Source organism: Melospiza melodia, chromosome 2 (genome assembly GCF_035770615.1).
Source record: "Melospiza melodia melodia isolate bMelMel2 chromosome 2, bMelMel2.pri, whole genome shotgun sequence".
Classification (NCBI taxonomy): domain Eukaryota; kingdom Metazoa; phylum Chordata; class Aves; order Passeriformes; family Passerellidae; genus Melospiza; species Melospiza melodia.
Window position 1 is genome coordinate 112136307 of NC_086195.1, and position 27026 is coordinate 112163332.

The 27026-nt window shown below is 48.4% G+C and overlaps 1 protein-coding gene across 7 annotated transcripts in view; it reads left to right on the forward strand.

The window, feature by feature from the left end:
• Positions 1 to 27026, forward strand: part of FARP1 (FERM, ARH/RhoGEF and pleckstrin domain protein 1) — a 214472-nt gene that overhangs the window by 96355 nt on the left and 91091 nt on the right. The window lies entirely within an intron of this gene.

Here is a 27026-nt window from a genome sequence, read left to right on the forward strand (position 1 = left end):
CCTTCATGTCAGCCTTTTAGTTTTTATTTTGCAACTTTTTCTACAAAGGTGGAGTATGTGTCTTGTGAAGGCTTATATGTGAATACTTTTTATGTGTATAACAGTAATCACTGCGTCTGGAAACTTTCTCTGTTGTAGAAGGGTTGTAGCCTTTGGGGGTTTTTTGACACTGACAAGCTAATTACTAGCTTCCTGTGGTTTTCTTCACAGGCTTCTGGGCTGGCTAAATAAGAGATACCAGCTTTCACCAGGGGTCTGCTCTTTGCCAGTGATAGGATTCTCCTAAACCCAGGGGAATGTGGAGATTTTGCTTCCTACACTGTTGGTGTTTTCAGGCAGTTGATTTTCTGTTAAAGCAGTGAGGCAGCGGAGTCCCTGTGATAAAGCATCTCTCTGATGTTTATCCAGTAGCTGATCTTGCCAGAGTGAATAGACCAAGAAATGGAACCTGCTCCAGAGCGACTCACTTGAGATGTCTCTGGTGGTGCCAGTGCAGTTGTGTTGAGAAATGAAGGTCATCTTGATCTGGTAATTTCCTGTTACCATTTACACCATGGTGTACCACTGACACGTATGTGTGAGGATCCAGATACATATCAGAAGAAACAACAGCCAGAAGGTTTTGATCCCCCTTGTTCTCTGGTTTCTGGAGTCTTGGAAAATCCCCAATTCTCTCCTCAGTGTCTGAAAAATAAGGACATATCCCTTTTTCTCTTTCCATCCCCCAGCTTTTATGGATGGATGATTGCAATTACACGTTGACTTACTGATGGTGAAATTTGACACAGATGAGTACAGTTGAAGGGAAGTCACTCAGCCTTTCTCTCTGAGGAGGCATAAGCAGCACTTTGAAGTTGGAGTCTGGAATGGGAATGGGTATTTATTAACAGGAGTGCAGGCTGTGCTCCCCACCCCATGAAGCCGAGGGCTGTAAGATGCCAGATGAGCTGTGGCAGAGCGCTGCTAATCACACACTGCCCGGGGTAAGCGTGTATGGATTGCCCTTGTAAATCGCTCTCAGAAATCCTTTTAACTGGATGATGGGCCTTAATTTTGTTTTATGACATTTGTTCTGGCAGGTCAGTAACTGTTTATGGATTTGATGACATTTCTGCTGTCGCAGGTGTCCTAACATAAATGTGTCCATTTGCTTAGTTGTCCTGAGAAGCCACAGGCATTTGGCAGAAGGCACGACCTGCTGGGATTTTTTTTTTAACTGAATTGCTTCCCTTTGTGGCAGTTGCTCTTTCTCAGATGTGAAGGCAATGAGCATCCCAATGGAGAGTAACAAGCTTGGGTGTGAGGAGCAAATTAATGTTTTAAATATTGTGACAAAAATCACTGCATTTCATTGTCTTTACACTAAAATAAGATGTAAAGATTTTTGAAATAGTGGTCATTTTGGAATATTTTCAATTAATTGTTATTTCTGGAGGGGGTTTTTTTGGATTTTGTTGTGGTTTTTTGTTTGTTTGTTTTGTTTGTTTGTGGGGGTTTTTTTTGGTTGTTTGCTTTTGGTTTCTCTTTCTTTGTATCATTTGCACTTTCTGTAAATGGTAGTCAAACCTTTTATTTCTTATGGAGCACTTACTGTAGACAGTATCACGCCATAATCTCCACTTACATTACAGAATGTGAAAGCATTTGTCTAGAGTAACTTGCTTGACATAGATCCTCTGTTCCCTTAAGGGCTTTAGATTTGTGAGGAAGGATTTTGATTGTTTTTGTCCTGTCAGGAAGTTTTTCCACTTTCACATGCAAGTCATGAACCCTTTACAATTCTTTTACATGTGCAGCAGTGCACAATCTTCTGAGTGTACGTTTCTCCCATCAGCTCAATTTCTACCATGGTGCAGAAACAGTCCTGCAAGTCTTCTAGAGTACCGAAATTATCTGCTACTCTGGGAGAAAAAGCTTGCATGTGTTCATTTAGAGAAAGCTGCATTTCCAAAATGATGGGGTGCTTCAACCACCAATGTTCTGAGATTTGAAGAGCCTAGCAAAGAAAGTGGTTGTATACAACTGCTACTACTGATATAAACAGCTTTGCTGCTTTGTTTGGTTTTCCCTCCATCCGAAAACCATGTGTTTGATTGAAACAATCATGTAGTCGCCTTTTATATATGTTACATGGCATGCCAGAGTAGAACAATGATCCCAAGTGCCTTTCTGGCAGGAGGTCATTGACCCAGCAGCTCTCTTTGCCTTCTTCTCACAGCTGCTCAGAGCTGTGAAGGGATGGAGCTGTGGCAATACAGACTCCAGCAGTTTTCTCCCTGGGCCTTTTCCACCACCTTGGGGTGGGACTGAATCTGCCAAGGTGCTCAGCAGGGATGCTTGCATGAGTGCGATGTGTGATAGGGATGTCCACATGCAGGTCAAGCAACAAGCACCTCTCCAGTCATGCCATAAAACTGGGGAGAAGCTGCAGAAGCTTGCCTGGCTCACTGCAAGGAAAGCTCTTTGCTGGAGCTGTTGTCCCTGCTGTTTTCCTGATTGAGAGAGAACTGGTATTCACAGAAGAACATTTGATATTTTTAATGTCCGTTTCTGAGATGAGTCCAGAGCTAAATAACCATGTTTAAAGTTCTGAATGGATCAATGTCAGTCTTGGGGAATTTGATAAATCCTTTTTTAGGTCAGCCCTTCTTGGGACGACCTGTGCAGAACGGTTTTTTAGAACCTGTGGAGGCTTAATAAGCCAACCCTCTCTAGTTGGCCTGCTATTTTTTAATAGACCTGACAGTACACAGCGGATTTCTATTTCTTTTTAGCAGGTAGACAGCTCTCATGGCAGAGCTGTGCTTTCCTCTTACTTAGCAAGATAGTGGATACATGTTGCAAGGTATCCCCTTGCTGGCACGGTAAGGACATCTGAGGAACAAGGGGTCCTTTGAAATGCAGCTTTATCTCTTAATGTGGTTCTGCCTCTTTTCCAGCCTAAGTACTGCAGAAATTGAGCAGGACTGGAGTAGGCAAATGCTGCTAAAAGCATCTAATCACAGCCTCAGTCACTGGAGTACCTACTTGCTGCCCACTGTCCTGCTTCAAAGACTGTGAATTTTCAAGAGCTTGAGCTGGATTTCGTGGACCTAAGTGTCAGACAGAAAAACATTTGCTGTTAAAGTCGAGGGCACCCTCTTCCTGCCTGGAGCAGCCTGAGCTGGTTATGAGCACAGAGCTACTATTGTTCTGCCCTGGGAGATTGTGCTAAAAGCTTTGAAGCAGCGTTTGCATGTAGGTGTCCGTTTTCTAAGCAGTTTTCTTTCTTTCTTTCTTTCTTTCTTTCTTTCTTTCTTTCTTTCTTTCTTTCTTTCTTTCTTTCTTTCTTTCTTTCTTTCTTTCTTTCTTTCTTTCTTTCTTTCTTTCTTTCTTTCTTTCTTTCTTTCTTTCTTTCTTTCTTTCTTTCTTTCTTTCTTTCTTTCTTTCTTTCTTTCTTTCTTTCTTTCTTTCTTTCTTTCTTTCTTTCTTTCTTTCTTTCTTTCTTTCTTTCTTTCTTTCTTTCTTTCTTTCTTTCTTCCTTCCTTCCTTCCTTCCTTCCTTCCTTCCTTCCTTCCTTCCTTCCTTCCTTCCTTCCTTCCTTCCGCCACTTCCTTCCGCCACTTCCTTCCGCCACTTCCTTCCGCCACTTCCTTCCGCCACTTCCTTCCGCCACTTCCTTCCTTCCGCCACTTCCTTCCGCCACTTCCTTCCGCCACTTCCTTCCTTCCGCCACTTCCTTCCGCCACTTCCTTCCTTCCGCCACTTCCTTCCTTCCGCCACTTCCTTCCGCCACTTCCTTCCGCCACTTCCTTCCTTCCGCCACTTCCTTCCTTCCTTCCGCCACTTCCTTCCGCCACTTCCTTCCTTCCGCCACTTCCTTCCGCCACTTCCTTCCGCCACTTCCTTCCTTCCGCCACTTCCTTCCTTCCTTCCTTCCTTCCTTCCTTCCTTCCTTCCTTCCTTCCTTCCTTCCTTCCTTCCTTCCTTCCTTCCTTCCTTCCTTCCTTCCTTCCTTCCGCCACTTCCTTCCGCCACTTCCTTCCGCCACTTCCTTCCGCCACTTCCTTCCGCCACTTCCTTCCGCCACTTCCTTCCGCCACTTCCTTCCGCCACTTCCTTCCTTCCTTCCGCCACTTCCTTCCGCCACTTCCTTCCTTCCTTCCTTCCGCCACTTCCTTCCGCCACTTCCTTCCGCCACTTCCTTCCGCCACTTCCTTCCTTCCTTCCTTCCTTCCTTCCTTCCTTCCTTCCTTCCTTCCTTCCTTCCTTACTTCCGCCACTTCCGCCACTTCCGCCACTTCCGCCACTTCCGCCACTTCCGCCACCACTTCCGCCACTTCCTTCCGCCACTTCCTTCCGCCACTTCCTTCCGCCACTTCCTTCCGCCACTTCCTTCCGCCACTTCCTTCCGCCACTTCCTTCCTTCCGCCACTTACTTCCTTCCTTCCTTCCTTCCTTCCTTCCTTCCTTCCTTCCTTCCTTCCTTCCTTCCTTCCTTCCTTCCTTCCTTCCTTCCTTCCTTCCTTCCTTCCTTCCTTCCTTCCGCCACTTCCGCCACTTCCGCCACTTCCGCCACTTCCGCCACTTCCGCCACTTCCGCCACTTCCGCCACTTCCTTCCGCCACTTCCTTCCGCCACTTCCTTCCGCCACTTCCTTCCGCCACTTCCTTCCTTCCTTCCTTCCTTCCTTCCTTCCTTCCTTCCTTCCTTCCTTCCTTCCTTCCTTCCTTCCTTCCGCCACTTCCGCCACTTCCGCCACTTCCGCCACTTCCGCCACTTCCGCCACTTCCGCCACTTCCGCCACTTCCGCCACTTCCTTCCGCCACTTCCTTCCGCCACTTCCTTCCGCCACTTCCTTCCGCCACTTCCTTCCTTCCGCCACTTCCTTCCTTCCTTCCTTCCTTCCTTCCTTCCTTCCTTCCTTCCTTCCTTCCTTCCTTCCTTCCTTCCTTCCTTCCTTCCTTCCTTCCTTCCTTCCTTCCTTCCTTCCTTCCTTCCTTCCTTCCTTCCTTCCGCCACTTCCTTCCGCCACTTCCTTCCGCCACTTCCTTCCGCCACTTCCTTCCGCCACTTCCTTCCTTCCGCCACTTCCTTCCGCCACTTCCTTCCTTCCGCCACTTCCTTCCGCCACTTCCTTCCTTCCGCCACTTCCTTCCTTCCGCCACTTCCTTCCGCCACTTCCTTCCGCCACTTCCTTCCGCCACTTCCTTCCTTCCGCCACTTCCTTCCTTCCGCCACTTCCTTCCTTCCTTCCGCCACTTCCTTCCTTCCGCCACTTCCTTCCTTCCGCCACTTCCTTCCGCCACTTCCTTCCGCCACTTCCTTCCTTCCGCCACTTCCTTCCGCCACTTCCTTCCTTCCTTCCTTCCGCCACTTCCTTCCTTCCTTCCTTCCTTCCTTCCTTCCTTCCTTCCTTCCTTCCTTCCTTCCTTCCTTCCTTCCTTCCTTCCTTCCTTCCTTCCTTCCTTCCTTCCTTCCTTCCTTCCTTCCTTCCTTCCTTCCTTCCTTCCTTCCTTCCTTCCTTCCTTCCGCCACTTCCTTCCGCCACTTCCTTCCGCCACTTCCTTCCGCCACTTCCTTCCTTCCTTCCTTCCTTCCTTCCTTCCTTCCTTCCTTCCTTCCTTCCTTCCTTCCTTCCTTCCTTCCTTACTTCCGCCACTTCCGCCACTTCCGCCACTTCCGCCACTTCCGCCACTTCCGCCACTTCCGCCACTTCCTTCCGCCACTTCCTTCCGCCACTTCCTTCCGCCACTTCCTTCCGCCACTTCCTTCCGCCACTTCCTTCCGCCACTTCCTTCCTTCCGCCACTTCCTTCCTTCCGCCACTTCCTTCCTTCCTTCCTTCCTTCCTTCCTTCCTTCCTTCCTTCCTTCCTTCCTTCCTTCCTTCCGCCACTTCCGCCACTTCCGCCACTTCCGCCACTTCCGCCACTTCCGCCACTTCCTTCCGCCACTTCCTTCCGCCACTTCCTTCCGCCACTTCCTTCCGCCACTTCCTTCCGCCACTTCCTTCCTTCCTTCCTTCCTTCCTTCCTTCCTTCCTTCCTTCCTTCCTTCCTTCCTTCCTTCCTTCCTTCCTTCCTTCCTTCCTTCCTTCCGCCACTTCCGCCACTTCCGCACTTCCGCCACTTCCGCCACTTCCTTCCGCCACTTCCTTCCGCCACTTCCTTCCGCCACTTCCTTCCGCCACTTCCTTCCGCCACTTCCTTCCGCCACTTCCTTCCGCCACTTCCTTCCGCCACTTCCTTCCTTCCTTCCTTCCTTCCTTCCTTCCTTCCTTCCTTCCTTCCTTCCTTCCTTCCTTCCTTCCTTCCTTCCTTCCTTCCTTCCTTCCTTCCTTCCTTCCTTCCTTCCTTCCTTCCTTCCTTCCGCCACTTCCTTCCGCCACTTCCTTCCGCCACTTCCTTCCGCCACTTCCTTCCGCCACTTCCTTCCGCCACTTCCTTCCGCCACTTCCTTCCTTCCTTCCTTCCGCCACTTCCTTCCTTCCTTCCTTCCTTCCGCCACTTCCTTCCGCCACTTCCTTCCGCCACTTCCTTCCGCCACTTCCTTCCGCCACTTCCTTCCGCCACTTCCTTCCTTCCTTCCTTCCTTCCTTCCTTCCTTCCTTCCTTCCTTCCTTCCTTCCTTCCTTCCTTCCTTCCTTCCTTCCTTCCTTCCTTCCTTCCTTCCTTCCTTCCTTCCTTCCTTCCTTCCTTCCTTCCTTCCTTCCTTCCTTCCTTCCTTCCTTCCTTCCTTCCTCACTTCCTTCCGCCACTTCCTTCCTTCCTTCCTTCCTTCCTTCCGCCACTTCCTTCCTTCCGCCACTTCCTTCCTTCCGCCACTTCCTTCCTTCCGCCACTTCCTTCCTTCCGCCACTTCCTTCCTTCCGCCACTTCCTTCCTTCCGCCACTTCCTTCCTTCCGCCACTTCCTTCCTTCCTTCCTTCCTTCCGCCACTTCCTTCCTTCCTTCCTTCCTTCCTTCCTTCCTTCCTTCCTTCCTTCCTTCCTTCCTTCCTTCCTTCCTTCCTTCCTTCCTTCCTTCCTTCCTTCCTTCCTTCCTTCCTTCCTTCCTTCCTTCCTTCCTTCCTTCCTTCCTTCCTTCCTTCCGCCACTTCCTTCCTTCCGCCACTTCCTTCCTTCCGCCACTTCCTTCCTTCCGCCACTTCCTTCCTTCCGCCACTTCCTTCCTTCCTTCCTTCCGCCACTTCCTTCCTTCCGCCACTTCCTTCCTTCCGCCACTTCCTTCCTTCCGCCACTTCCTTCCTTCCGCCACTTCCTTCCTTCCTTCCGCCACTTCCTTCCTTCCTTCCGCCACTTCCTTCCTTCCTTCCTTCCTTCCTTCCTTCCTTCCTTCCTTCCTTCCTTCCTTCCTTCCTTCCGCCACTTCCTTCCTTCCTTCCTTCCTTCCTTCCTTCCTTCCTTCCTTCCTTCCTTCCTTCCTTCCTTCCTTCCTTCCTTCCGCCACTTCCTTCCGCCACTTCCTTCCGCCACTTCCTTCCGCCCCTTCCTTCCTTCCGCCCCTTCCTTCCTTCCTTCCTTCCTTCCTTCCTTCCTTCCTTCCTTCCTTCCTTCCTTCCTTCCTTCCTTCCTTCCTTCCTTCCTTCCTTCCTTCCTTCCTTCCTTCCTTCCTTCCTTCCTTCCGCCACTTCCTTCCGCCACTTCCTTCCGCCACTTCCTTCCGCCACTTCCTTCCTTCCTTCCGCCACTTCCTTCCGCCACTTCCTTCCGCCACTTCCTTCCGCCACTTCCTTCCGCCACTTCCTTCCGCCACTTCCTTCCTTCCTTCCGCCACTTCCTTCCGCCACTTCCTTCCTTCCTTCCTTCCTTCCTTCCTTCCTTCCTTCCTTCCTTCCTTCCTTCCTTCCTTCCTTCCTTCCTTCCTTCCTTCCTTCCTTCCTTCCTTCCTTCCTTCCTTCCTTCCTTCCTTCCTTCCTTCCTTCCTTCCTTCCTTCCTTCCTTCCTTCCGCCACTTCCTTCCTTCCTTCCTTCCGCCACTTCCTTCCGCCACTTCCTTCCGCCACTTCCTTCCGCCACTTCCTTCCGCCACTTCCTTCCGCCACTTCCTTCCTTCCTTCCTTCCTTCCTTCCTTCCTTCCTTCCTTCCTTCCTTCCTTCCTTCCTTCCTTCCTTCCTTCCTTCCTTCCTTCCTTCCTTCCTTCCTTCCTTCCTTCCTTCCTTCCTTCCTTCCGCCACTTCCTTCCGCCACTTCCTTCCGCCACTTCCTTCCGCCACTTCCTTCCGCCACTTCCTTCCGCCACTTCCTTCCGCCACTTCCTTCCGCCACTTCCTTCCTTCCGCCACTTCCTTCCGCCACTTCCTTCCGCCACTTCCTTCCTTCCGCCACTTCCTTCCTTCCTTCCTTCCTTCCGCCACTTCCTTCCTTCCTTCCTTCCTTCCTTCCTTCCTTCCTTCCTTCCTTCCTTCCTTCCTTCCTTCCTTCCTTCCTTCCTTCCTTCCTTCCTTCCTTCCTTCCTTCCTTCCTTCCTTCCTTCCTTCCTTCCTTCCTTCCGCCACTTCCTTCCGCCACTTCCTTCCGCCACTTCCTTCCTTCCTTCCTTCCGCCACTTCCTTCCTTCCTTCCTTCCGCCACTTCCTTCCTTCCTTCCTTCCTTCCTTCCTTCCTTCCTTCCTTCCTTCCTTCCTTCCTTCCTTCCTTCCTTCCTTCCTTCCTTCCTTCCTTCCTTCCTTCCTTCCTTCCTTCCTTCCGCCACTTCCTTCCGCCACTTCCTTCCGCCACTTCCTTCCTTCCTTCCTTCCGCCACTTCCTTCCTTCCTTCCTTCCTTCCTTCCTTCCTTCCTTCCTTCCTTCCTTCCTTCCTTCCTTCCTTCCTTCCTTCCTTCCTTCCTTCCTTCCTTCCTTCCTTCCTTCCTTCCTTCCTTCCTTCCTTCCTTCCTTCCTTCCTTCCGCCACTTCCTTCCTTCCTTCCTTCCGCCACTTCCTTCCTTCCTTCCTTCCGCCACTTCCTTCCTTCCTTCCTTCCTTCCTTCCTTCCTTCCTTCCTTCCTTCCTTCCTTCCTTCCTTCCTTCCTTCCTTCCTTCCTTCCTTCCTTCCTTCCTTCCTTCCTTCCTTCCTTCCTTCCGCCACTTCCGCCACTTCCGCCACTTCCGCCACTTCCGCCACTTCCTTCCGCCACTTCCTTCCGCCACTTCCTTCCGCCACTTCCTTCCGCCACTTCCTTCCTTCCTTCCTTCCTTCCTTCCTTCCTTCCTTCCTTCCTTCCTTCCTTCCTTCCGCCACTTCCGCCACTTCCGCCACTTCCGCCACTTCCGCCACTTCCGCCACTTCCGCCACTTCCGCCACTTCCGCCACTTCCTTCCGCCACTTCCTTCCGCCACTTCCTTCCGCCACTTCCTTCCTTCCGCCACTTCCTTCCTTCCTTCCTTCCTTCCTTCCTTCCTTCCTTCCTTCCTTCCTTCCTTCCTTCCTTCCTTCCTTCCTTCCTTCCTTCCTTCCTTCCTTCCTTCCTTCCTTCCTTCCTTCCTTCCGCCACTTCCTTCCGCCACTTCCTTCCGCCACTTCCTTCCGCCACTTCCTTCCTTCCGCCACTTCCTTCCGCCACTTCCTTCCTTCCGCCACTTCCTTCCGCCACTTCCTTCCTTCCGCCACTTCCTTCCTTCCGCCACTTCCTTCCGCCACTTCCTTCCGCCACTTCCTTCCGCCACTTCCTTCCTTCCGCCACTTCCTTCCTTCCGCCACTTCCTTCCTTCCTTCCGCCACTTCCTTCCTTCCGCCACTTCCTTCCTTCCGCCACTTCCTTCCGCCACTTCCTTCCGCCACTTCCTTCCTTCCGCCACTTCCTTCCTTCCTTCCTTCCTTCCTTCCTTCCTTCCTTCCTTCCTTCCTTCCTTCCTTCCTTCCTTCCTTCCTTCCTTCCTTCCTTCCTTCCTTCCTTCCTTCCTTCCTTCCTTCCTTCCGCCACTTCCTTCCGCCACTTCCTTCCGCCACTTCCTTCCGCCACTTCCTTCCTTCCGCCACTTCCTTCCGCCACTTCCTTCCTTCCGCCACTTCCTTCCGCCACTTCCTTCCTTCCGCCACTTCCTTCCTTCCGCCACTTCCTTCCGCCACTTCCTTCCGCCACTTCCTTCCGCCACTTCCTTCCTTCCGCCACTTCCTTCCTTCCGCCACTTCCTTCCTTCCTTCCGCCACTTCCTTCCTTCCGCCACTTCCTTCCTTCCGCCACTTCCTTCCGCCACTTCCTTCCGCCACTTCCTTCCTTCCGCCACTTCCTTCCGCCACTTCCTTCCTTCCTTCCTTCCGCCACTTCCTTCCTTCCTTCCTTCCTTCCTTCCTTCCTTCCTTCCTTCCTTCCTTCCTTCCTTCCTTCCTTCCTTCCTTCCTTCCTTCCTTCCTTCCTTCCTTCCTTCCGCCACTTCCTTCCGCCACTTCCTTCCGCCACTTCCTTCCGCCACTTCCTTCCGCCACTTCCTTCCGCCACTTCCTTCCGCCACTTCCTTCCTTCCTTCCTTCCTTCCTTCCTTCCTTCCTTCCTTCCTTCCTTCCTTCCTTCCTTACTTCCGCCACTTCCGCCACTTCCGCCACTTCCGCCACTTCCGCCACTTCCGCCACTTCCTTCCGCCACTTCCTTCCGCCACTTCCTTCCGCCACTTCCTTCCGCCACTTCCTTCCGCCACTTCCTTCCGCCACTTCCTTCCTTCCGCCACTTCCTTCCTTCCTTCCTTCCTTCCTTCCTTCCTTCCTTCCTTCCTTCCTTCCTTCCTTCCGCCACTTCCGCCACTTCCGCCACTTCCGCCACTTCCGCCACTTCCGCCACTTCCTTCCGCCACTTCCTTCCGCCACTTCCTTCCGCCACTTCCTTCCGCCACTTCCTTCCGCCACTTCCTTCCTTCCTTCCTTCCTTCCTTCCTTCCTTCCTTCCTTCCTTCCTTCCTTCCTTCCTTCCTTCCTTCCTTCCTTCCTTCCTTCCTTCCTTCCTTCCTTCCGCCACTTCCGCCACTTCCGCCACTTCCGCCACTTCCGCCACTTCCTTCCGCCACTTCCTTCCGCCACTTCCTTCCGCCACTTCCTTCCGCCACTTCCTTCCGCCACTTCCTTCCGCCACTTCCTTCCGCCACTTCCTTCCGCCACTTCCTTCCTTCCTTCCTTCCTTCCTTCCTTCCTTCCTTCCTTCCTTCCTTCCTTCCTTCCTTCCTTCCTTCCTTCCTTCCTTCCTTCCTTCCTTCCTTCCTTCCTTCCTTCCTTCCTTCCTTCCTTCCGCCACTTCCTTCCGCCACTTCCTTCCGCCACTTCCTTCCGCCACTTCCTTCCGCCACTTCCTTCCGCCACTTCCTTCCTTCCTTCCTTCCGCCACTTCCTTCCTTCCTTCCTTCCTTCCGCCACTTCCTTCCTTCCTTCCTTCCTTCCTTCCTTCCTTCCTTCCTTCCTTCCTTCCTTCCTTCCTTCCTTCCTTCCTTCCTTCCTTCCTTCCTTCCTTCCTTCCTTCCTTCCTTCCTTCCTTCCTTCCGCCACTTCCTTCCGCCACTTCCTTCCGCCACTTCCTTCCGCCACTTCCTTCCGCCACTTCCTTCCGCCACTTCCTTCCGCCACTTCCTTCCGCCACTTCCTTCCGCCACTTCCTTCCGCCACTTCCTTCCTTCCTTCCTTCCTTCCTTCCTTCCTTCCTTCCTTCCTTCCTTCCTTCCTTCCTTCCTTCCTTCCTTCCTTCCTTCCTTCCTTCCTTCCTTCCTTCCTTCCTTCCTTCCTTCCTTCCTTCCTTCCTTCCTTCCTTCCTTCCTCACTTCCTTCCGCCACTTCCTTCCTTCCTTCCTTCCTTCCTTCCGCCACTTCCTTCCTTCCGCCACTTCCTTCCTTCCGCCACTTCCTTCCTTCCGCCACTTCCTTCCTTCCGCCACTTCCTTCCTTCCGCCACTTCCTTCCTTCCGCCACTTCCTTCCTTCCGCCACTTCCTTCCTTCCTTCCTTCCTTCCGCCACTTCCTTCCTTCCTTCCTTCCTTCCTTCCTTCCTTCCTTCCTTCCTTCCTTCCTTCCTTCCTTCCTTCCTTCCTTCCTTCCTTCCTTCCTTCCTTCCTTCCTTCCTTCCTTCCTTCCTTCCTTCCTTCCTTCCTTCCTTCCTTCCGCCACTTCCTTCCGCCACTTCCTTCCTTCCGCACTTCCTTCCTTCCGCCACTTCCTTCCTTCCGCACTTCCTTCCTTCCGCCACTTCCTTCCTTCCGCCACTTCCTTCCTTCCTTCCTTCCGCCACTTCCTTCCTTCCGCCACTTCCTTCCTTCCGCCACTTCCTTCCTTCCGCCACTTCCTTCCTTCCGCCACTTCCTTCCTTCCTTCCGCCACTTCCTTCCTTCCTTCCGCCACTTCCTTCCTTCCTTCCTTCCTTCCTTCCTTCCTTCCTTCCTTCCTTCCTTCCTTCCTTCCTTCCTTCCTTCCTTCCTTCCTTCCTTCCTTCCTTCCTTCCTTCCTTCCTTCCTTCCTTCCTTCCTTCCTTCCTTCCTTCCTTCCGCCACTTCCGCCACTTCCTTCCGCCACTTCCTTCCGCCACTTCCTTCCGCCACTTCCTTCCGCCCCTTCCTTCCTTCCGCCCCTTCCTTCCTTCCTTCCTTCCTTCCTTCCTTCCTTCCTTCCTTCCTTCCTTCCTTCCTTCCTTCCTTCCTTCCTTCCTTCCTTCCTTCCTTCCTTCCTTCCTTCCTTCCTTCCTTCCTTCCGCCACTTCCTTCCGCCACTTCCTTCCGCCACTTCCTTCCGCCACTTCCTTCCGCCACTTCCTTCCGCCACTTCCTTCCTCCTTCCTTCCGCCACTTCCTTCCGCCACTTCCTTCCGCCACTTCCTTCCGCCACTTCCTTCCGCCACTTCCTTCCTTCCTTCCGCCACTTCCTTCCGCCACTTCCTTCCTTCCTTCCTTCCTTCCTTCCTTCCTTCCTTCCTTCCTTCCTTCCTTCCTTCCTTCCTTCCTTCCTTCCTTCCTTCCTTCCTTCCTTCCTTCCTTCCTTCCTTCCTTCCTTCCTTCCTTCCTTCCTTCCTTCCTTCCTTCCGCCACTTCCTTCCGCCACTTCCTTCCGCCACTTCCTTCCGCCACTTCCTTCCGCCACTTCCTTCCGCCACTTCCTTCCGCCACTTCCTTCCGCCACTTCCTTCCTTCCTTCCTTCCTTCCTTCCTTCCTTCCTTCCTTCCTTCCTTCCTTCCTTCCTTCCTTCCTTCCTTCCTTCCTTCCTTCCTTCCTTCCTTCCTTCCTTCCTTCCTTCCCTCCGCCACTTCCTTCCGCCACTTCCTTCCGCCACTTCCTTCCGCCACTTCCTTCCGCCACTTCCTTCCGCCACTTCCTTCCGCCACTTCCTTCCGCCACTTCCTTCCGCCACTTCCTTCCTTCCGCCACTTCCTTCCTTCCTTCCTTCCTTCCGCCACTTCCTTCCTTCCTTCCTTCCTTCCTTCCTTCCTTCCTTCCTTCCTTCCTTCCTTCCTTCCTTCCTTCCTTCCTTCCTTCCTTCCTTCCTTCCTTCCTTCCTTCCTTCCTTCCTTCCTTCCTTCCTTCCTTCCTTCCTTCCTTCCTTCCGCCACTTCCTTCCGCCACTTCCTTCCTTCCTTCCTTCCTTCCGCCACTTCCTTCCTTCCTTCCTTCCGCCACTTCCTTCCTTCCTTCCTTCCTTCCTTCCTTCCTTCCTTCCTTCCTTCCTTCCTTCCTTCCTTCCTTCCTTCCTTCCTTCCTTCCTTCCTTCCTTCCTTCCGCCACTTCCTTCCGCCACTTCCTTCCGCCACTTCCTTCCGCCACTTCCTTCCGCCACTTCCTTCCTTCCTTCCTTCCGCCACTTCCTTCCTTCCTTCCTTCCTTCCTTCCTTCCTTCCTTCCTTCCTTCCTTCCTTCCTTCCTTCCTTCCTTCCTTCCTTCCTTCCTTCCTTCCTTCCTTCCTTCCTTCCTTCCTTCCTTCCTTCCTTCCTTCCTTCCTTCCTTCCTTCCTTCCTTCCTTCCTTCCTTCCTTCCGCCACTTCCTTCCGCCACTTCCTTCCGCCACTTCCTTCCTTCCTTCCTTCCGCCACTTCCTTCCTTCCTTCCTTCCGCCACTTCCTTCCTTCCTTCCTTCCTTCCTTCCTTCCTTCCTTCCTTCCTTCCTTCCTTCCTTCCTTCCTTCCTTCCTTCCTTCCTTCCTTCCTTCCTTCCTTCCTTCCTTCCTTCCTTCCTTCCTTCCTTCCTTCCTTCCTTCCGCCACTTCCGCCACTTCCGCCACTTCCTTCCGCCACTTCCTTCCGCCACTTCCTTCCTTCCTTCCGCCACTTCCTTCCGCCACTTCCTTCCGCCACTTCCTTCCTTCCTTCCTTCCGCCACTTCCTTCCTTCCTTCCTTCCTTCCTTCCTTCCTTCCTTCCTTCCTTCCTTCCTTCCTTCCTTCCTTCCTTCCTTCCTTCCTTCCTTCCTTCCTTCCTTCCTTCCTTCCTTCCTTCCTTCCTTCCGCCACTTCCGCCACTTCCGCCACTTCCGCCACTTCCTTCCGCCACTTCCTTCCGCCACTTCCTTCCGCCACTTCCTTCCGCCACTTCCTTCCTTCCTTCCTTCCTTCCTTCCTTCCGCCACTTCCTTCCGCCACTTCCTTCCTTCCGCCACTTCCTTCCTTCCGCCACTTCCTTCCTTCCGCCACTTCCTTCCTTCCGCCACTTCCTTCCGCCACTTCCTTCCGCCACTTCCTTCCGCCACTTCCTTCCTTCCTTCCTTCCTTCCTTCCTTCCTTCCTTCCTTCCTTCCTTCCTTCCTTCCTTCCTTCCTTCCTTCCTTCCTTCCTTCCTTCCTTCCTTCCTTCCTTCCTTCCTTCCGCCACTTCCTTCCTTCCTTCCGCCACTTCCTTCCTTCCTTCCGCCACTTCCTTCCTTCCTTCCGCCACTTCCTTCCTTCCGCCACTTCCTTCCTTCCTTCCTTCCGCCACTTCCTTCCTTCCGCCACTTCCTTCCTTCCGCCACTTCCTTCCTTCCGCCACTTACTTCCTTCCTTCCTTCCTTCCTTCCTTCCTTCCTTCCTTCCTTCCTTCCTTCCGCCACTTCCTTCCTTCCTTCCGCCACTTCCTTCCTTCCTTCCGCCACTTCCTTCCTTCCTTCCTTCCTTCCTTCCTTCCTTCCTTCCTTCCTTCCTTCCTTCCTTCCTTCCTTCCTTCCTTCCTTCCTTCCTTCCTTCCTTCCTTCCTTCCTTCCTTCCTTCCTTCCTTCCTTCCTTCCTTCCTTCCTTCCTTCCTTCCTTCCTTCCTTCCTTCCTTCCTTCCGCCACTTCCTTCCGCCACTTCCTTCCGCCACTTCCTTCCGCCACTTCCTTCCGCCACTTCCTTCCGCCACTTCCTTCCTTCCTTCCGCCACTTCCTTCCGCCACTTCCTTCCTTCCTTCCTTCCTTCCTTCCTTCCTTCCTTCCTTCCTTCCTTCCTTCCTTCCTTCCTTCCTTCCTTCCTTCCTTCCTTCCTTCCTTCCGCCACTTCCTTCCGCCACTTCCTTCCGCCACTTCCTTCCGCCACTTCCTTCCGCCACTTCCTTCCGCCACTTCCTTCCGCCACTTCCTTCCGCCACTTCCTTCCTTCCGCCACTTCCTTCCGCCACTTCCTTCCGCCACTTCCTTCCTTCCGCCACTTCCTTCCTTCCTTCCTTCCGCCACTTCCTTCCTTCCTTCCTTCCTTCCTTCCTTCCTTCCTTCCTTCCTTCCTTCCTTCCTTCCTTCCTTCCTTCCTTCCTTCCTTCCTTCCTTCCTTCCTTCCTTCCTTCCTTCCTTCCTTCCTTCCTTCCTTCCTTCCTTCCGCCACTTCCTTCCGCCACTTCCTTCCGCCACTTCCTTCCGCCACTTCCTTCCGCCACTTCCTTCCGCCACTTCCTTCCGCCACTTCCTTCTTTCCGCCACTTCCTTCCTTCCGCCACTTCCTTCCTTCCTTCCTTCCTTCCTTCCTTCCTTCCTTCCTTCCTTCCTTCCTTCCTTCCTTCCTTCCTTCCTTCCTTCCTTCCTTCCTTCCTTCCTTCCTTCCTTCGTTCCTTCCTTCCTTCCTTCCTTCCTTCCTTCCTTCCTTCCTTCCTTCCTTCCTTCCTTCCTTCCTTCCTTCCTTCCTTCCGCCACTTCCTTCCTTCCGCCACTTCCTTCCTTCCGCCACTTCCTTCCTTCCGCCACTTCCTTCCTTCCTTCCGCCACTTCCTTCCTTCCTTCCGCCACTTCCTTCCTTCCTTCCGCCACTTCCTTCCGCCACTTCCTTCCGCCACTTCCTTCCGCCACTTCCTTCCGCCACTTCCTTCCGCCACTTCCTTCCTTCCGCCACTTCCTTCCTTCCTTCCTTCCGCCACTTCCTTCCTTCCTTCCTTCCGCCACTTCCTTCCTTCCTTCCTTCCTTCCTTCCTTCCTTCCTTCCTTCCTTCCTTCCTTCCTTCCTTCCTTCCTTCCTTCCTTCCTTCCTTCCTTCCTTCCTTCCTTCCTTCCTTCCTTCCTTCCTTCCTTCCTTCCTTCCTTCCTTCCTTCCTTCCTTCCTTTCCTTCCTTTCCTTCCTTTCCTTCCTTTCCTTCCTTTCCTTCCTTTCCTTCCTTCCTTTCCTTTCCTTCCTTTCTTTCCTTCCTTTCTTTCTTTCTCTCTCTCTCTCTCTTTCTCTTTCTCTCTTTCTTAAAAAAAAAGGAAGAAAATGAAAGAGAGAACCCTGCCCCCTCACCTCCCAGCCTTTTCTTGGCATGGCTCTTTGACTTGGTAATTGTTGATTTTACAAGGTGTTGTTTATGCTTCCTAGTTTTTCTTTGGCCTGGCTATTAAACTTATGCTCCCTGTTGGATTAAAATCAGAGTATACTCAGTGAGTTAGTGCAGGAGCTTTGCCATCACAGATAACAGAGGTGCGTAACATTATATCATGCAGTACCTTTTATGGAGCATTACAGGTGATAACCGATAAACTGTTGTGTATGTCCAGCACCCACATTTTAAAATTCCTTGGTGAAATCAACAGGCTGCAATAAAAAATGGGCAGGAGTTTAAGGACTGTCATGCACAGCACTGCTGTTGTGTCTCAGCTGCACTGCACAGCTCTTGGGCCGCTTGATCCCGGCCTCTGTGAGTGGAGTTCATTAAAGTTTCGGTCTAGTAAGCTGTCAGTCTGAAAGGTGTCATCCTGCTCTACCTCTGCATAAATCTCAGTCAGGGGCTATAGGACACATCAAAACTGTTTTTAATCTAGAATTTCAGGGCTGCTGTAGGTAATGTAGGATAAGCAATAATCCTCCTTCCTATGTGATTTTTCTCAGTCTGCTGACCTGCACCTGACTTGCATTGTATGGGGAGCAGCAGTCATGGATATCTCTAAAACAGTGAAGTTCAGCCAGTGTTTGAGAAGAGCTAGGGAAGAAATTCTCTCCTGTTTCACCATGTGATAGTTTCCTGTTCTCTCTTAGCAAAATGCAAGCTCCTACCCAAAGTGGAAGAGAGAGGCATCTGTTTACAACTAAGAACATGAAAGTCAGTGGGAGGGGGAAGGGTGGTATAGGAAAGAGCCTGGTGTGTCATGCTTTATTACTCTTATCCCTTTCAGAAAGCAAATCTAGAGTGAATTAGAGCAAATGTGAAAAGCGTGACCTTTCTTTCTTCAAAGAGCCTGTGGGGAACAGGGGGTGATTGAGCACTGGTGGAGAGAAACTTCCTCTGAGCTAGTAAATGTGAGTTATTGGCCATGCAGGACAGGGTACCCCATGGTCTATTCAAAAACATGATTTGCTGTACCCAAAAATCAAAAAATAAATTCTGCAAGTGTAAAAAGTGGGAAAAGTGATTCCCCCTCTGTGGTTTTTCTATATTTTTAAATTGTGTTTGGATTGGTCCTTTAGTCTTTCACATGAAACTGTGAAAACAAGGCCAATTTATTTTTGAGTGGATTGTCAGTGTATTGGACAACATGACTCCAGACACTGAAATTTTAGGGGAATCATCAGGACATGTTTAAAAGGGTAAGTGCTGGCCATGTGGAACAGGGCTTACTAGAGACATTCCCTCTAGTGATTCCTTGAAATGAGCAGGAAAGACTTGAATTCTTTACTCTGGTAGTCTCTTGGATGGTAGATAAATGTGAATTACTCCCTGGGGTGAAGCAGTGCAGCTATGATGTGAGGGAGACTGACTGTGTTCCTGTTTGCCTGGGTGTGTAGTGTCTTAGGAGAAACAAGGAGGAGAAAAGTGGAAGAGGTCACTGTCAGGAAGGGTGTGGTGCTCTTGCAGAGGTTGTGCTGACTTTCTGTAGAGCCCTCCTGACCTAAGCTGCCATCAGGTCCTTGATTTTAGCACTCCTTCGGGCAGCTGAAGAGGTGTCTGGAGGGAGTGGGCAACACTGGATGAGTTGCTGGTGTCTGATTGGGTGGGACCATTGTGAGCCCAGAAGGATTCACGTGGAAGGTTCCATGAGGGCCACAGAGGAGTGTCTCAGTCAGTCAGGGATTGCAGCATCTCATGGCTTCCCTTTACTGCATCCTTCTGTGGCCATATTATGGCCTTGCTCAGAAGCTGTGGTCTGTTGGTTGGCCTGGTACTGCCTCACCTGAGGTGGGTGTCCCTTCTCCCAAGGAAGAAGAGACAGGATGAGAGGACACAGCCTCCAGTTCTCAAGTTTCACAAGGGGAGGTTTAGGTAGGATGTTAGGAAGAATTTCCTTCCCAAAACGGTTGTCAAGCATTGGAACAGACTGCCCAGGATGCGGTGGAGTCATCATCTCTGGAGGTGTTGAGGAGATGTGTAGATATGACTCTGAGGGACAGAGTTGAATGGTGGACTTGGCAGTGCTGTTTTGGCCTTTGTGATCTTGGAGGAGCTTTCCAAACTAAATAATTCAATGATTCTATTCTTTGGCCCATGTTTTGCCAAAATGCTTATCAGTGTTGCACTTTGCTACCTTCCCCTTGCTCTTCCAGAAGTCCATGTCATCTGTGGGGATGTGCATGGAGCTGCATGGAGGGAGGTGAAGGTCCTGCCTGGCAGCACCTGCTCCATGGGAATAGCCACTGGATTGCCTGCAGGAGCTGCCTTCTGGCTCTTGGCCAGTGGGAGTGGATCAGGCTTGTGCCTGCTGGGTTGCAGGGAAGGGTGGAGATGTGAGGGGGTCTTGCCAGGTCCGTCTGGGCAAGAGTGGGCAGCCCTCTCACACAGAACATGTGGAAAGGAGCAGGAACTATGGTAGTGGTAGGGGATGCACAGCCTGTGGAAAAACAGGCAGCAACAAAATACAAAGTCATTTGGAAGTTCAGTAAAGAAGCTCGAAAGAAAAAAATCAGTAATAACAAAAAAAAAATAGTTTAGTAAAACTAGGGGGAAGAAAAGATACAGCAAAATTAAGATATGCTTAAAAAAATTAAGTTATAAGGAGTTTAATGGATTGCAAGAGATTTTTGGGTGGGAAAAGAAATTATAAATAGTTCTACATACCCTTAATCTCCACAGTAGGCATAATATTCAACTGAGAAAGTAAAATCGGTGAAACCTCATTTTATGGCTAATAAATACTTTTTTCTGGGATGCTTATTAGGGATGTGGAATTAACAGCATTGAAAATGAGGCCATTTGCCACCTTCAAATGTAATTTTTTTCTCAAATAAATAATTCAGTAACTTCTTATGAGCTTTAGAGAACAAGCACTAGGATGGCAAAGTTAAGTTCTTTATCATCTCTTTTTTGATCTCTGCTAAGTTGCTGTTGTGAGAAGTGTAAATTGTCCTTGAGTTGAAGCTGCTGCATGCAGCACCTAAGTACAGAGTGGTAATTTAACTGGGGCTGCACTGCCTTTGCAGCAGCCAGCTGAGGGGAAAGGCCAATTCTTAGGCCACACTTCACCAAAGCAGGATGCAAAGGTTTCAGTGGAGGGCAAAAGATCTGGTGCTCTTTCAGAAGACCTGAGGGTGTTGAGGATGTGTGGAAAATGCTAAGGAAAATCTGTTTTGAAAGAATAATGTGGAACCCAGCAGAAAAAAAAATTAAAAATAGACAGTGGGTGCAAAGCCCTGATGTGTGTCTGTGTTCTGCTTGTTCAGATGTGCCCAGAGAAAAGTTATCTGTAAATGGCAGTGTATGTTCTCTGCTGAAGAGGTGCAGCTGGGTTTGGCAGCAGTCTCCCAATGGGCTGATTAAGAGGAAAAAAGTGGTATTGCTAAGTGAAAAGGGAGGCCAGTAGACTGATCAAAGCACAGAGAAAGAAAAGTACTTTCACCAAATGTAAGACATTCACTTTCCTTTTTGTCCACTGAGCTTATTTGGGAAAGCCTTGTCAGCTTTGTGTTGTGGAAAGTGCACATCTGCATGTTTTGAAAATACTGCTTTTAAATGACACCTTCATTCTTCCATCTGATTTTTACAGTGTAGGCTTCAAAGCAACTCCTTAATTAATCTTAACTGTATTTAAGCCATAATGAAGGAAGATCTCCTTGTGTTCATCTTTCCAGACTGCATCATGGAAGATGAAGGAAGGTTCTCTAATGAGCTGTGGTGGGACCAGGAGACAAGATAGAAAGGGGAGAACCAGGGTGTCAGCAGCAGGGCAAATGTTTGCTAATACAGCCCTAAAATAAAGAAATAGTGCATTTTGATGTGTTTTTTCCAAGCAGCTTGGGGGGAAAATTTGTGTTTCATGTAACAGAATTATTTTATTCATAAGGTGTAGATTACAAGGAAATAAACTATGGTGACCTTCTAGAATGTGTTATTTCTTTCTGGATTCAATAGGAAAAAGATCAGTGACATTTCAGTGTTCCTGATGTGCCATTAACAAAATTTATGTTTATTCATGCATTTTTCAGTTCACTGTTGAAGTACTGCATACTTTAAGAGGAAGAGAAGTCTAGCATAATCCAGGCTGAGAAATGTCCCCAATTTTCTTCATTTCTCTTTGTGTAATGTGGAATTTTAGCTTCTTTGCACCCTACCTGAGTGATCTTCACACTTCTTAGTGAAGTATTTGACAGTAACCATAATTTTTTTTCCTCTTGACAGCTGAGGAACAAGATGTTTATCTCATTCGTTATGCTTAATTTATCATTAGATTCATATGATGTTGATAAAGATGAATATGAGATGTTTCCTCTTGTGCCTGATCTGCCCTTGGTGTGGTGGTACACTACGAATCCTTGAAAGGAAAGGGAACGGGAACTTTTAGCTGCTTCCTTATTTCTGAGTACTGCAAAGTTGCTAGTGCACAGTGCACTTGAGAGTTCAGTGATCAAGAGTCATGAAATGTGGTGCTCTGCCATTTTCCCTCCTTTATAACTGTAGAATAGACATGGCAAAGCTGTTCCAGCACGGAATTTTGTTTCTCATCTGTGGTCCTTTCTTGATAAATTAATAGCAGTGTAAGCAGGTATTAAACAGCTTGTGTTTGCTGTACAATAGGAAAAGAAGATGTAATACTCAGATTATTTAGCAGTTTACAGTCCCTACAAGCAGAATATCGATAAGGATTTTACAGAATTTTTTTCTTTTTTTTTTTTGTTTGTTATGGTAGAAAAGGGAGTGACAAGGTCTTGTGAACCCATTTAAGAGGAGGGCCTTCTCAGGAAAGTATGTACTTTTCAGAGGGAGCATGTCATGTTGCAGCAATGTTACAAACTTTGTGTTGAATATGGAGTTGGTTTTGCGTGATAAAAATCACGACTCTGTATGTCAGAAGCAATGTTTCAAGTACAGCTGAAGTATAACTGAATGTCTGCAATTATTTTTCTGGGCTCTGCAGGCATGTCTCCTAAGAATGATGAACTTCATCATTCAGCTTGAGAGAAAGCGTGTCAGAGAGACATATAGTGAGGCAGGGAGGTTGTTTGGCACGCTGGGATTGCAGAAGAGAAGCTGGCCCTGGAAGCAGAGTGTGCTGCTCAGAAAGCAGCTCTTCCAGTGAAGGCCTTGCCAAGGAGCCCCAGCCCAAATGACAGCCATGTGGAGCAGAGGGGAAATGATAAATTTGCCGATGTGTGAAAAAGCATGGCTCAGAGAACTGCAGGAGTCATGCTGTGAGTATGAGACATACCAGGCCTGTACCCTGCTTATGCTTAAAAGTTTTGATGTAAGAGAAGTAGAAATCTTCATTTCTGACAAAATGGAAGATAATACAGGTTCCTGGAGACTGTTCTTTGCTCTAGAAGATGGGGGGAGTTTTATACATAGAGGTTGTATAACTCTTCGTGTCGCCCCTAGTTATCTTCAATTCCAAGTACCAGCCTAAGAAGGAAAAGAAGAAAACTCTTGTTGTTTTCCGGTAAGTGTGACTGGATGGGGGTTCACCTACCAGCTGAGGTCATCCCACCACAAGGCAGAGGGTTAAGCAGAAGGAAATAAGGATAACGTTTTTAAAAGGGTCAACTAATTTTAGGAAAGCTTGCTTGTTATGAGTGGCACCCACATCCAGCAAACCTGCTTGGGTGTACCAAGGGTGGGCACTGTGCACAGAGCCAGGTGGAATGGAAGCTTGGGTAGGATAGTGGCCACAGTCCAACTGTTCCTCAGAGGTCCTGCCACCAGCAAGGATCTAAGAACACAGCAAACCTCAAGGCATATTTCAGAAACTCTTCCTTTTTTGTCTGGATTTGGTTCTGCCAAGTTGTATCTACCCCAGCCAGTGCTGGGGATCGTGGTTTCTGACTCTTTTTTTCCTGGTTCTTGACTCTTGGGTTTTTTTCAAAATTATGATTCTGCGTGCTCTAAGAGAAGAGCTAGCAATGAACTGCACACATTCATGCCATTTATTTGCTTTGGTAGAGTACACTTGTCAAGTGACAGTGTTTTAGATCTACTTCAGCGCAGGAAAAGATTTCACCTTCTGATGTGAATGTCATCCTGCCAAAGGGAAAGGAGTGTTTTCCTCTGACAGATTGTTTCTTCTTGGTTAATCAGCAGGCAGACAGTACCATATTCACTTTACCTCTGAAGAGGTGACTAGACAGTTTAATCCTACCCAAAGAGCATTAACATTTCTACAAGTTTTTTGAGGGCAGGAAAATAACATTTTAATTAATACTCTCGTCTGTCCTTCTGAGGCGCAGAAGATTTGTGAAGATTTGCATAGATTTGTGTGAAAGTCTCCCAGGGAAGCTCTTTTTATGGGATGTACTGCCTCTGGGCTAGGCAAACCTCCAGGACTTTGGACTAACCTAGGAGCTGGCAGGGCTTATGCCTTCAGGGCTAGGAAGTACAGACAAGGGGAAAGCCTCCTGGCTCTGATCTGCAGTACAGTAAAGGTGAATTTTGGTCTCCTGTTCACGTGTTTCTAAAGAAATTGTTGTCGCTACACTCCATGTTCAGATTGTGTAAAGGAGTTTTCAACTCTTGCCCTTTTCTGGTTTTAGGGGCGATTCCAGAATGACTGTCAAGCACAGAAGTCTTCAGTTGTCATCAGTGTGAGGACATTCAGATGTTGGGCTTCCCCACACAGCACTCCCGGGCATTGGAGAGATGATACAACAAGAAGCTGCAGTCCCTGTTGGGAATTAGTAATGCAAGCTTCTCTGTGATGGAGATGACTCTTAATAGGATACAGCAGTGTAGTCAGAGGGAGAGAGAGAGGTTGAAACATGTGAATCTCCATGGGGATTTTGAACAATATCTCAGTTGGGTTTTGCATGCCTGTCTGGGTATATGCAAATGACAGCTTCAAAATAATTTCATTGTATTTCATTCTCTCTACTGCCAAAACATCTAATGCATCAGTAGATTCTGTGGTCATAAAGCTAAATCCTACATTAGTTTCAGACTATAAGAAGCTGAAATCATTAAGTCCTTCTAGAAAACAATGTTGGATGCAAAGAGAAAAGGATCATATGATAATAATTTTCACTCTGTTCACTGTCTTCAGTGCTCAGTCAATCTTTTGGATGTTTTCTGGTGGGAGAAGGTGGATGTGTGCTTGTGTCAGTCCTTTTATTGCAAAGAACTTGATTCATTGGGATGGAGCAGAAGTGATTTTTTAAATAAATAAGTCCAAAATTGTAGAATAAAAATGCCCAAAAGAATGTTTTCATTGTGAACTTGAGCCTTCAAACACAAGCACATTGTAGAATTAACTGCAGCCTTGTTCCACATTCTGATACTGATAGGTGTCATGGGCCATAAATTAGACCTTCTCAAAACATAATTATAATTTTTCATGCAATGGATCTGACAGTAGGCTATTCCTTGTTCAGATTTTAAGCCCTTTCTCAGCAGCCTGGTACCACCTGAAACTTTTCAAAGTACTTGCAACACAGTGAATGTTTCCCTCTTCTGATTTTTAGTAGTGTGCCTAAACTGCTGTGGTTGAAAGCTCGCTAAGACAATCTGCTTAGGGTAGAACATGAGCTAGGAAAATTTTAAAATGAGCTGAAAACAGCATTTAATAATGGAAAGTGCCTGACAACCCAACTGTAAATGGCAGTATCCACTTCTATGGCATGTGGCATGTTTTTCATGCACCATCTACTTAAAATAAGCTACCTAAACAATAGCAGGAGCCTTTGGAAGCTTTATAGCTTGCATACCTGGCAGTTGTGTCTGTGCTTGCAAGCATCATAGCATCAAAACTTAATCCAAGCTGAAATGCTAGCACTCCACCCTTTTCCTCTGCCTCCAGTCTCCCTCACTGGTAGTGGCTGCCTAGAGTTGCTGTCCTTCAAATTTTTGTTGACAGAGTACTGTAAAGGCTAACAAAAATCCTCCTGCTGTTGGGCATATCCAGTTGATTTTTCCAGTATTGATGGTTCAGCACTAAATACTACACCCCTGTTGATACCTGTTCTTCTGTTGGAATGCAGTTCTTTCCTTTTGTGTTTCTTATCCCAGTGAGGAAGTGGTATTTTACTGGGATTTGAGTATCCCTCTCTGTAGCAGAACTGAAGTGTACTCCCTCTCTGAAGTGATGGCTACAGAGTCTTGTGCTCAGGGGAGGACATTTTTGTAAGGATTTGGGTCCTGCAAGCACTGGCAGTAAACCTGAGAGCCTTCATTAGAAGCAGACAGATTCAAATAGAGTCAAAAAGATTGTTTTATTGAAGAAATTTGGGTTGCAGTGATTTTGCATTACAATGTAATTCCAAATACGCAGAACTTAGGAGAAAGATGATGAAGTGAAGGAAGAGTGGTGGTTACCAAAGCTACAGTTTTGTCCGGACTGGTTGCAGGCACAGTGGCCAGTGATGAGTTGAGTATTTTGTGAAACCTGCTTAGCTGGTTGCTTTCTAAATATGGCTACAACTTTTTTAAATGAGTGGGCATGACTCAGAAAGTCATTGTATGGGTTTAAAAATTCAGAGCACATCAGTGTGTTGCTGGATATTAGGTTTAATGAGAAAAATTAATTCACAGCAATGCCTGTGATGGGTTGAGGAACACTGGCATGCAAGTTATTATGATCATTCTTTAGGAGGCAAAGAAGAAATCACCTCAAGTTGCACCAGAGGAGGTTTAGAGTGGATATTAAGTAAATAATTCCTCATGGAAAGGATTAACAAGCATTGGAACAGGTTGCTCAGGGAAGTGGTGGAGTCACTGTCACTGGAGGTATTTAAAAGGCATTTGGATGTGGCACTGGGGGATATGGTGTAATGGGGGACTTGGCAGTGCTGGACTAGTGGTTGCACTTGGTGATCTTAGGGAACTTTTCCAAACTATATGATTCTGTGATTATGCAAGTAAAATTAAAAGGTTACAGATTTTAACAGGTGATGCTTAACAATTCTTGATTTCAAAGAAAAAATTAGTTTCTACATTGTGAAAGCCAATGCTGTTTATATTGTTGTCTGTTGAAAATAATGCTCTTTCATTAATATTTAAACTGTCTCCATACTCAGCATAATTCAGAACTACTGGACCTTTAAAATATGAATGTGATATACACAAATTACAGACATTAGATGCTGTTGGCATTAATTATAGATTAAGGACTTCTTGAAGATTTTAGCAGATTTTTCATCTGCTTCTCTTTTGTATTGTAATTTGTTGTTCAGATTGGGAGGAAGACAGACTGTGTAATTTTCCTCCGATTGTGCTTTCAGAAACAATGTTTAAAAAAATATGGAAAGGGATTTGAATTCTCATTTTCTGGACTGCAGACACAAAAGGCTAATGCAGCTGTAGAGATGTGCTCAAGTAAGAGAGTTTATGTTATGAAAAAGTTATTTCTGAGTAATTATAAACAAAACCATGGCCCTTGGGATAATATAAAAACCATTACTCACAGAACAGTTGTTTTGTTACCACTAAAATATTTAACTTTTTCTTGCTTATTCAAGGTCAGCAGCTGCTTCCAAGGTCCAAAGCAGCGATTCTGTTATAATAGAATATAGCACAGTACTTGAGGGAAGTGGGTGGCTCAGACTGTCCTTGTGACCACCTTTCCCTAATGTATGAGCAGCAAATACCAACTAACATGAATTTTAAAAATAATCTTTTTTTTTCTTTCCTATTTTTTAATAATTACCCTCTAAAATACCTATAAATCTTTCTATTCATGGATGTGGCACTGGTCACTACTGGTTCTTTGTGGTAATTTTGTGTAACAGATTCTTTGGGAGGCTTTGGCTTGACTTTGCTGGGCATTAGGCACGTGGAGAGGGACAAACAGTCCCATGTGAAATGGTGACAAGCAGGAGCGGAGTGCTTTAGTTAAGTGTCATTTCTTGCACAAAGTAGGAACCCTGAACCCAGCCAGCTGAGAGTCAAGAAAGTGCTAGATGCTTATCTGTGTTTCTGTGGCCTCTAGAGAGCAGGCTGTGGGGGCTCGGCTTTGGACTGTGCCTATGAAAATGTTTGCAGTCATGAGCTCGCCTCCCTGCTCCAGAGGTCATGGATGCATTTTCTCACTAAACTTGAATTTGATATGAAGTGTACTTGCTGTTGGGATGGAGAAAACCAAAGCCCAGGTCTATGCTTTGATGAAATGTATTTGTGAAGGGTTTAAAGGCTGATAATCAATAACTCCTGACTCATCTTGCCCATTAATGTAGTTTAGGATCAAGGTGGAAAAAGCTGAAGAATTTGGTTATGACTTGACAGACCTGAAAAACAAGACAAGTGTAAAACAAGAACTTATTCTTTTCCTACTGAGACACTGAAAGGCTTTCTTGTACGTAGCCCATTTTCAAAAGAATTTTCTAATGCCCCCAGTTTATCAAAGCTCTTGTAATATCTTC